Consider the following 11,499-nt stretch of genomic DNA (forward strand, 5'->3'; position numbering starts at 1 on the left):
TCGACACAGCGTTGGTAAAATTCCAACAGAGCATCCTTGTTGTGAGAGTCTACCTTCGCCTGCGTTTTGGCCTGCTGAGTACCGTTCCTTATTGGGCTGACGGGCCTCGGTTTCACAGCCTCGGCGACAGGGGCCTGCATGCTCTGCGCACCAACCTCAACGACTTGCGTCGTCTGGGTATGGGCGTCCGCCACACACGGGGTTATTAGCGGCCGTACTTTCCAAATAGGCGTGACCGGCTTAGCTTTTACCATTACCATGCGGGTTGGGTTAGGAGACCGAGGCATTGCTTCTGCGCGGGCGGCCCATTTAGCTGCTGTTGCAGCTTTGGCCGTCGGGCATCCACCATACGAAGCGAGGTGGCCGGGGCGGTCACAATTGATACAATGCCGACCACAGGGCTCCACTGGACTTTGTTTGCTGCCTGGGCATTCCCTTCGGTCGTGGTCCTTGCCGCAGTATAAGCACCGGGCTTTTTCTTGACAGTTACGGGACAGGTGTCCGAATCTCTGACAATGGAAACATCGGACGACAGGAGGCCTGAACCATTCACAGGTGATAAGGCAGAAACCAGCTGTGATTCCGGTGCGGATCAAAGAAGTAGCTTCAGCTCGTGAGTCAAGCGTCAGCTTAGCAACTGGGATGTCGAGACCATCTCGCGTGAATCGCTCGAGAACGAACACCGAACTGAGGGTTTCCTTCAGGTGCAGCTCTAGGTCCCGATTGGAGATCCATCGCGGAATCCCCTTTAGGACTAGTGCTGACTTTTGCGGAGTAACTAAGGCAAGTTTATGGCCGCCTTCGCCAAACGGGTTCAATCTTGCAAGCTCAGCCGAGAATGCATCAGCATCTCCGGGGCTCCTGAACTCAAGAGTGAAGGAGCCTGAGCGTTGTAATGTAATCCGTGCTTTGGAGGCAGTTGGCGACTTGGATAGGAGGTTAAACCTCTTGATCTTTCCAAGTGCCGGGTTATTAATGCTCAGAGTGAATGTGAGGCCTGAGCTGTTAAGGTCAGACCTCGGGGGTTCGGTGGATTCTTCAACTTTGGAGGGCTCTCCTTGAACCATCTGGACCGTCGGAGCACCTCCACTTCGACATAGATTTCTTATTGCAGACAATTGTTCGGTGGAATCTTCTTCAACTTTGATGGAAACATGTTGAACCGTCTGATCCGTCAGAACACTCCCACTTCCACATAGGTTTCTTATTGTAGACAATTGTTTCCTTGGAACTTTTGTTCTTTTTTGTCCTTCAGTGTTTGCTTTTGCGTTTTCTTTTGAGTTTTTCTTAGGTGCCATTCTCTGACAAAAATTATAATTCTCTAAAAAAAAAACATTGATTGAATAATCATTTCTGTTTTATTTAAATTGAATTTAAACGTATTAACATAATTTCTTGCTCGCAGAGATTAGTATTTGCCTAAATAAATTTTCATTTTGTTCCCAATAAATTGAAATGGTTGACCAGCAACTCAAGATATATTTGCCGAGATTACTCCAAAAACACCTGAAATATGTGTTCATTCATCAAATGTGGCGTGATATGTTACAGTATGAGACATCACCCCATCATTCAATAAGTTGACTGATAATACAGATAGTCTTGAAGTTTTTCTATCTTGCTGATATATTTTGAGTAATAAACGAATTAAATTTATCCATACAAGATACACCCCTCGACATAAATATTGGTGAATCTTCAACTTACTTCATTCATACAAAGAATGATTTAATTTTTTCTTCAGATATATTTTAAAATCTGATAAAATTGATAAAAATTAATTTAATTATTTAAATTTTGAAATTTTGTCTAAGAAATTTGGAAAAAACAACGACTTTCATTGGCATAAAATTTGGTTATTGTGAGATTAATATGTAAATTTAAATCTATTTTAATTATAAATACAAAATAAATATTATTTTAGAAGATCTAAAGGATCTTAAAGTATGAATTTATTCGTTTTTAAATGAAAAAAAGCAGGAAAGATTAAATAACCAAATTTTTTGTCGAGGGGTGTAAATCATCCGGGTTGCAGCGACGATTAAAACTTAACGTAGACCACCCTTTATATAACTGTGGTCTTATTTATAGCTTTCTGCTTTGTTGTGGCAAATGATAAAAGTGAAATCGAGAGGCACTGACTATAATCTGTCCACTTTGAACAAAGTTGATGCCGTGCACTCTCAACAACCAGTTGCGTAAAGGACACGGGGACTGTCAACTTGTGATGAAAAGTGTAAATTGATTACATTATTAGATTAACTTAATAGTTTATTGAAATAGTTAAACCAAGTAGGGTAATGGGTAAAATCGGGTGTTCCGAGTTTATATGTTCTGCCCAAACTGAGGTGATTAAAAAGAAAGTGACGAGTAGGACTGTACATACGAATCAACTGGTGACGTATCCCTCGGCGAGGCGATTAGTAAATGGTTATCGTGGGACAGGGTTAGTATAAGGGAGTTACAGTTAGAACGAGGAATCATCTGCTCAAGTAAAGGACCTCCTGTTGAATGGTCATTTCGAAATATTAAAGGTCCTCACCATAAAGGAATCAGAGCAAGAATGCAGTGCGGGTTTGGGTATCTCAATGAGCTCACCATTATCCAAATTGCTCAGGTTGACTATACACGCAAGGCCCTATCAAACACACTCAAGTCGACCTTCAAAGAAGAAGTGCGAAGAAAAGTGGTGGTCGGGTTTGACGGCCGACACAACAGTAGAAGGTCCCGACATTGCCGGACTGAGTAGATATGCTCACCTGGTGGTCAATGTCTTACGAAACGCACATGTGACTGTTTTCCTGTACAGTGAGTGTGTCCCCACTCCTCTCGTGGCTTTCGGGGTACGGCACTTGAAATGTTGTTGTGGTGTGATGATCACTGCCTCACACAACCCCAAACAAGACAACGGCTTCAAGTTATATTGGGAATACGAGGCACAGGTAGACAAGTCTGGTCTTCACGGGTAGGCCCCAGATGAAGTCGAGGACCAAGTTTTGAAATAGATCTCCTCAAATCCTGTGCCGTCCGAATCAGCGTGGGACACCTCTTCGATAAATGACGACAATTCAGTCCTCAGTACAGCATTGAGTGGATATCTCAACGAATTGAACAAACTTAATTTTTACAAGTTAAATTGACAAATATGCAGAAATACGTGGCTGTCCGTCCCCACGATAGTGTACAGTATAATGCATGGGGTGAGCACTCCCTACATCCGTGCCGCCTTCGATTTGATCGGCATTCCTTCCACTCTTCGCTACGTCGAAGAACAGGTACGAGGTGGTGACCTACTCAGTGCGATGTCGACCCTGACTTTGGCACAGTCAAATGCCCCAATCCCGAGGAGGAGTCGTGCTTGGTCCATACTGTTTGAAAATCCGTAGGAACTTTCAATCAAGTTGGCCGAGAGGATTGGGGCCAGGTGACGTACTGCGACAGTATTCCTTCCTGTTATTCCAAAGTCCAGAAGACGTGCATGGTGACCTCTGCAGTGAGTTCTAAATTTATAAGGACGATGGCCGAGGCTGAAGGCTTCATTTTCCAAGTATGGGGATGTTAGGAATGCTCAGGAGACATTGACGGGTTTCAAATGGATAGGCAACACCTGCAATGAACTGAGCAGACAAAACAACTCAGTTCTGTTCGCTTATGAGGAAGCCATTGGATATATGTGCAACCCCAACATTCCGGATAAGGACGGAATCAGTGCAGCAGTCCTCATCGCCCAACTGACCGGATACCTCACAGCTCACCAGAAGAATCCATTCCTGAGTACTCTCCTCGAACGTCTCTACATGAAATATGGGAGACACCTCACCCGCAATTCCTACTTAGTGTCCCCCTCCCCTCAAAATACCCTCCGAGTATTTGACCGTCTCCGCAATTATGATGGGCCTGCCACAGTACGGCCATTTATTTTTATTTTGGTAGTACCCCACTTTTTGTGGTAAATTCCAAGTCAAGAATGTGCGTGACCTCACCACTGGGTTCGACAATCCATATCCCGACCGTAAAGCTGTAAATTGTACTGCACCATCATAGCGTGTTCCCAAAAGTTCATCGCAAATGATAACATTTTATTTCGACCACTCGCTGACTCCCACTCTTAAAGCGAGTGGGACGGAGCCTAAAATCAAGTTTTATATTGAGATTATTGGTCCACCTTCACAAAACTAGTCCCTTCTGACGATTTTAGAAATGTAAGTGAGAGTGAAGAGGCCAATTTCCGTAGACTCCTCGATAAGTTTGTAGTGCGAAAAAAGGTGAGTTTACTCAGTTTAACAGCAAATTATGAAATAAGAAACATTAGGAGTTAGAATAGTTTTTAAGAGCGAGAGGCAGAAAGAGACTGCATTATGGAAGACCTCAAATTAAATTTTTTCTGATAGGGCAGATCGAAGGTGTGTGGTCTTATCCTGGATATATTTAATCTTGCGAACAAAATGTTCCTGTGCCTTGGAAATAGTCTAATATTGAGGCCACACACTCAACCATTTCTACAAAATAGCCTGTTCCGATATCAATAAGGACGTGTGAGCTATCTTCAAATGTCCCTCGGGTGAACAACTGGAATAGTATGGGGGATTGTTCTAACGTAGTTGGTTAGGGGGACGATCATGTCCTTCCCCTTTTTCACTGAAGAAAATTCGTTCAGCCATTCGTTGGAGTCGAGAAATCCCTCCTCGGCCATTCTGAGAGATTCGATGCTGTTAGTTATGATTAGGGCAATTTAAGTTAAAAAAGTTAAAATATATGAAAATGTGTATTTTGGCTTAAAAGTAAAATAAAGTATTTTTTAAATGAAATAGTTACTTATTAAAGAAAAAAATAAAGTTAAAAAGTTAAAAAAAATTTTTTTATAAAGTTAAAATTTTAACTTTATTTAAAATAGCGCGTGGGTGTTTAGTGTGCCAAGAACTGCAAAAACAATGTATTTTAAGGCAAAAAAATTGTTATTGAATATCCGCTGGAGTTTTTATTACGAGAGAATGGCGAGTTGCAATGTCAACTTTGCTTATGCACAGTCAGGTGTGAGAAAAAGCATTTTGTGAATTCTCACCGAGAATCGAAGAAGCACTCAAATTATTAAGTTTTTACAAATTAATATAATTTTTAGAGAATAATTTCTATCAGCCTTGTTTGGACGAGTTACCCAATGATGACTGGTCAATGCAAGTCACTAAAGCATTTATTCAATGCGATATACCCTTGCATAAATGACTATGCCTCCTCTAAAGAATTTATTCAAGAATACTTCTTTGCCTCTTCCTTCCCAATACAAAGCAAGAATGTGCGTTAAACAATTGAAAACTGAATATATTGTATTATTTCAAGAAAAGTTTAGGTTTATGAATATATAATTTTTTAGAAATCAACTTGTATTCGCCATAAGTGACGAGGTCACTATTCGTAGTCAAAAATTTGTTGCAGTTTTAATGGGGATACTTAAAAATCCCGATAAAACTTATTTGATTTCTTTCGTAAAAATTGATAAAACTTCTACCAAAGAAACAATTATTCAAATTGTTGACGATACGATTAAATGCGTTTTAATTGAAAGACAAAATTTCCTTCTCCTAATAACAGATTCCGCTAAATATATGCTAGCAGGTTTTAATTTAACATATAATTATAGCTGGAAAAGTTCTTAAGCTTTTATATCCAAGGTTATTTCACGTAACTTGTGTTGCTCATCTGATGCATAATTGTTCAATGAAAATCAGGACTATTTATCCTGAAATTGATTCTCTTATTGCATCAATTCAAGCGGCAATAACAAAAAATAACAAGAGAAAACGACTATTTAATGAAATTGGAATTCCACCTCATGTAGTTTTAACTAGATAGGGTACTTGGCTAACTGCTGCATTTTATTATGCAAAAAATTTGATACATGTGATAAACATTTTCAAAACAATTCCTGATGATGGAATCATTGTTCAGGCTGCAAAAAATAGCCTAAGAGATGAATCTCTAGTAAAAAGCTTAAGTTCTATTGTTAGAAATTATTCGACAATTCCAGGTAAAACTAGTTTAATAATAGCAGAATTATTGTGCAAATTTGAAAGTTCTCACTCCTCAATAGAGTTAGCTTACAATGAGCTAAAGAATTTAAAATTTGACGACAAATCAGATATAATTGAAAAATATTTGAATGAACGATTACAAAAAAATGATTTATGTCAAATTATAAGAATGACAAATTCATCAATTTCTCCTGAAGAATATTGTATGCTTTTAAAGTGTCAGCCTTCATCCTCTTCCATAGAACGATGCTTCTCTCAAATTAAAAACTTTATGAGGGATAACAGAAATTTTAATATTGAAAATATAGAGAATTATGTTATATGTTTGTATAATAAATGATTCTTAAGTTAAAATTTGTTAGGTTAAAATTTTTGTTTTATAGGTTAAAATTTGGTTATTTTTAGGTTAAAAAGTTAAAATTTTTAGGTTAAAAAATCGAAGTTTTTAGGTTAAAAAAAAAATTGCCCTAGTTATGATTTATATTTCCTTGTATCAATTGAGTAAGAATCTTGATTAGCTCTTTGGACAAAAGGCTTGAGCATTCTGCTTTTAGGCGATGTTGAGGAGAATCCAGGACCCTATTTAATCATACTCCAATTGAACATCAATGGAATAAGAGGGAAAGTTCTTGAATTATGGACATACCTCAAAAAACACAACATCGATGTAGCTGCCTCGCAAGAAACCAGATTAACACTTTTTTCTATTACTCCCTCATTCCCGGGATATAACTGTATCCGTTTGGACCGGCTAAACCGACTTGGCGGGGGCCTTCTGTTCATTATCAAAAACGGTTTGCACTATACGGACTCCACAGATGACCTCAAGGCGACAATTCACGACGGCGAAATATCTGGAATTACCTTGAATACTAAATTCGGAAAGACTACTATTGCCAACATATATGTTGCACCCCTCCGTCTTGTCCAAAGGGATTCAACCAAAACTTCTCAAAGCTATCCAATTTAAAGAACCTTTTAATTTGCGGAGACTTGAACGCAAAGCACCCGACTTGGTTTAAATCCCAACGGGCAGACTTAAGAGGATGGTCTCTATTGTAACAACTCTCTGTCATGTCTCTGCCAAGACCCACACTAGGACACCTTATAGGATACCGAACGCTTAACATCTCCAAACATTACACTATCTTCAACTAACTTATGCTCAGCCATTTCATGGTTAGTAGACTACGATCTTAATTCAGATTACAATCCAATCATCAGGATTAAGAAAGCCTTTCCCCATATGAACAAAACTATGTCCTTTTTCAATTACAAGAGCGCAAACTGGGAGGGATATACTAACTTCACCGACGCAATGCTGCAAAACTTTGATACTAAACTGTTCAAATCAATCGACGGAGCTGTCAAGTGCCTAAATGAAGTGATCTTGTTGGGTAGAAAACTATTTACTCTAAAATGCACTTACTATCACTTCGACGAAAATCTGGGCTAGGAGACAAAAATTCTTATCAGAAAAAGGAACTTTCTTAAAAAGAATCTAGTTTCTATTCCCGGCGGAAGAAAAGAAATAAAGAACCTCAACAATACCATCGCTAAGAAACTTGAGGCATCCCAAAGAAGAAGATGAGAAAATCAAAACGCTTGGAAAAGAAAAATAGAGCCATCTCACTTTTATGTTCAATTGCAAAGATTCTTAAAAAACTAATTCTCGAAAAACTAAAATTAATATAACTACTTGGACTTGATTCCAACAACCTTGCTAAAGCACCTTGGTCCCATCGGAATTGATGCAGTGATAAACTTTTTCAACTATTCCGTTAACCAGAATCAAATACCAAATATATGGAAAAATTCTGTTGGACTCTGGACCCAACGCAAGTGCGGGACGGGCGGGGAGAACAAATCAGGCAGAAATGTCACACAAATTATTTTAAATTGAAAGTATTAAAAAAGTTTTTATAAAATTCTATTTCGACTGAGTTCATTTAATGCTAGTGAAAAAGTATTTAACTGTTGGCTCATTTTGTGTAAATTACTTTTGGCTCAAAATCGGTGTTGAAATGTCATTTTGTAAAACGAATCAAATAAGATTGATCCATTGTTATTTTACAGTAAATATTTAATTTTGATTATATTAAATATATGATTTATTTTAAATGTAAAAATAAATCAGTGAAATGGACCTTCATCCGAGTAGTGAGTAAAATTTCAATTTATTAAACAGTAAAATTCTTAAAATGTTCAGCAAAAAATAATGACTGGGGACAGAAAGCTCCTGATAGTTTAGTCTCCAAACTTGCAGAAGCCGGGAACCACGTTTCTATTGATAACGGAGTCCCTTATGTTCTCACTTTTTTGCTCTTTGTGGATTCCGTCCTTACATGGAAATTGTCGACAACTTGTCAGGTTCATTTATTATTCTTTGACGAATTTAGAACTTCCTGAATTTACTAATCTAATAGGAGAGGATAATTCAAATAATTTTGTTTCCAATCCTTCGATAGAAACGTGGAGATGCTGTTTTTCCAATCTCGTGGACAGAACTAAAAATTCTCTCGAGGTTGTCAAATTTGCACAAAATTCTATTTTGTGTCGGATTAAAAGGAATTTATCAGACAAGGACATGTGTATTTAAATATAGTTTATTGTTTTTAGCCATTTGGGACGCTTTGATTGGTTTCAGTGGTTGACATTGCACTTTGATGGCGATGTGGGATGTTTTGCGGTGTTTATTATGAATATCGTAAAAATGGAACCAAACGATTGTATTTTCCTTGATTGTGATGTCGACAATCTTTGTCGTCTTGTGGAATACTTTTCTTTTGACTTCCAGAAACAAATGATCATTCCATTTGATGGAATTTATACCCCACCATCGCGAGAGTTTGCACTCGAGAGGATTATGGTCTCATTTTTTAATATTTTTAGATATTTAAAGGTGGTAGTAAAAATATAACTGCTTTGTCGTCTATTTCGATCTGTCTGGTTTTGTCGGGGTCTGGCGAGATTTCCAATTTGTCGGAAATAATGAAAATCTCCAAGGGCTCTGTTTTTATTGATTCTGCAGAGTCGCAATTGTTATTAGAAGCCAAGAATGAAGACTGCTGTGTGTTTCGCGCATTCGTCAATCTGTCATGATTATTCTTATTACTTATAATTACTAACACAATTTATTGTTGATAACACATATTGGCTAGTCGATGAGATTTAAATTTGTTTTAGAAACTTTGTATAAACTTGATTTATTTATTCGACATATTCAAGCATACTTCAAATATATTGAGTTTTTTAAATTTATGAAAATACAATTATTCAAGAAATACTTTTTTGAATGTTAACTATGTGAGTATCGTAGCATTTTTTGGTACAAACATTACTAGTTTGTTAATATTTTTTAACATGAACATATTGTGTACAAATGCTATCAAATAGTATTTATCACCACCTTTAGACGTATTTTAGAAAAAAAGTAATTATTACTGGCCGTTCATAAAGATTTAAGGACTGATATTGATAAAAGACATTGACTTTGACAAGGGAATTGTCGACGGACTTAATGTTTAAACAAGCTATATTTTTGACAGTTCTGAGTTCTTGTGAGATAAAGTTTAAAAAACTGGGGGTCACAACAAAATTAAATAAAGTTTGAACAAAACGTCTGCGAAAGGGAGGATATGTAGTGATGAATTTTTTGAGAATATTCCTCGATGATTTTTAGAGCCAATAGACTCTGTGTATATATACAGTGGGGCAGATAAGTCATATTTAATTTGACGTGTTTTATAATGATTACTATGAATTCAAAATAAATATCATTGAAACTCACTTTAATTAAAAAATGCCAAATTTTATGTAGAAAAAATGATGGGACTTAAAAGAAATATAAATTTTTTCTGCAATAAGATATGAATGACTATCTATTTGTAGCTTCTTTTTTCTTTAAATGATTGATTAGCCGTAATTTCAATAAAATTGATTAATAGATTATGATTCTTTTAAATACAATTTATTTTTCACTCATTATTAAAATTATCATGTCGACAAGAAAAGAGCATTCTTTGGATCTAAAACAATGAGTTGTAATGACCTACCAAAGAGGCACAAATTATGAAAAAATTTCTAAATTGCTGATATTACCAAAAAGTACTGTTTGGAATATTATTACCCGATGGAAACAAAAAGAACTGTCATTAATCAACCAAGATCGGAATAACTCAACGTTCTTGCTCATTAATGAAAAGAATAGTCGGTACAAAATTAAGAATTACTCAAAAAGAATTGGCTGATGATTTAAAGATGACAGGAACATTATTATCCTTTCCTACAATTACTTCTACAGGACGCAATGGAGGTATGTAATTATGGATATGTCTGGACTTGTTTTAGACATTCTTGATTGAGTTCTTTTTAACTTGGTATACGTTTCTGGTATTTAAATATTTTTTAAAAAATTTATTTAAAATAATAATAAACTACTCATAATTTGTTTATGTCGCTTTGTGGTCTGTAATTTTGATTCTAATGTTAGATCAAATAGCAGGGCAGAAAAGATTAATTGACCTGTTTGACTCATCTATCAGTAAAAGGGTCATTTCTAAACTTAAATTAACAAAAGGTTTTTTCATAAATGACAATATTTATTCTTTAATAGATCCCATTGTACCTAAAGTTGATATAAGTGAATCTGAACTGGACGTTTTGGTCGATCATGCATTTTTAAAAGTATTTAAAGGACTGCAAAAAATACGAATCGACAACACTATTAAATATATAGATAGTTGTGCTTGTAGTGGTGATACTGACCACAGTGAAGATCCGGCGAGTAAGGATCCCACTTTGTCTTCAAAACTCTCAAATATGGAGGAATTTCGTCGATTAAAGATGAAGGTGTAGTTTTTTGAAATACTTTTAATTATAGTATATAAGGTTTTTAAATAATGATGATTCTTCCCAGGACTTCGTTGTACATGATTTGGGTGGGTTATTTGAGAATTTATTTTTAGATGAGTCTTAAAATACACCCATTGATGAAGGTATTGAATTAATTTTATCTTTCCAGTAATAATAATTTTTTTGATAAAGTTTTGATATAAATTGGTATTTTTAATTTTAGAAAACTATTTATCTTCGGATATGTTTGAATTATTTTTAAACTTACATATGTTTTGTTTAATTTAGAAAGACGTTCTTTTTCATTTAAAGAAACGTTAAAAAATCTAATTTTAATAATTAGTTGTGACCCTGAAAAATTCATAAAATTAATTTGTATTTCTGACAGTTTTTTTTGTAAAGTTTCTAAATTTCTTCAAGAAAATATTTTAATAAATTATTAATTATCTTAGTGAACTTGTTTCTAGTAAATTTAGATATCGCTACTTTTTTAATCCGTCCAGCAGGTTGGCCCCTATCTTAATAAAAAACTGACATTGTGTCACTTTTTTCCAAGAAGCTCAAGTTGTCGAAAAATAAGAAGAAACAAAAATTTTTTAACCAGTATTGACTGATA

General features: G+C 35.9%; 1 long non-coding RNA gene across 1 annotated transcript; it reads left to right on the top strand.

Annotated features, from left to right (window-relative positions):
* The first annotated feature begins 10,521 nt into the window (after nt 1–10,521).
* On the top strand, nt 10,522–10,967 carry LOC118761925. Its single transcript, XR_004997738.1, has 3 exons — nt 10,522–10,608; nt 10,645–10,880; nt 10,912–10,967. It is a non-coding gene; the product is annotated as an uncharacterized LOC118761925 (long non-coding RNA).
* Nucleotides 10,968–11,499: the final 532 nt, after the last annotated feature.

Source organism: Octopus sinensis, unplaced genomic scaffold (genome assembly GCF_006345805.1).
Source record: "Octopus sinensis unplaced genomic scaffold, ASM634580v1 Contig18740, whole genome shotgun sequence".
Lineage (NCBI taxonomy): Eukaryota > Metazoa > Mollusca > Cephalopoda > Octopoda > Octopodidae > Octopus > Octopus sinensis.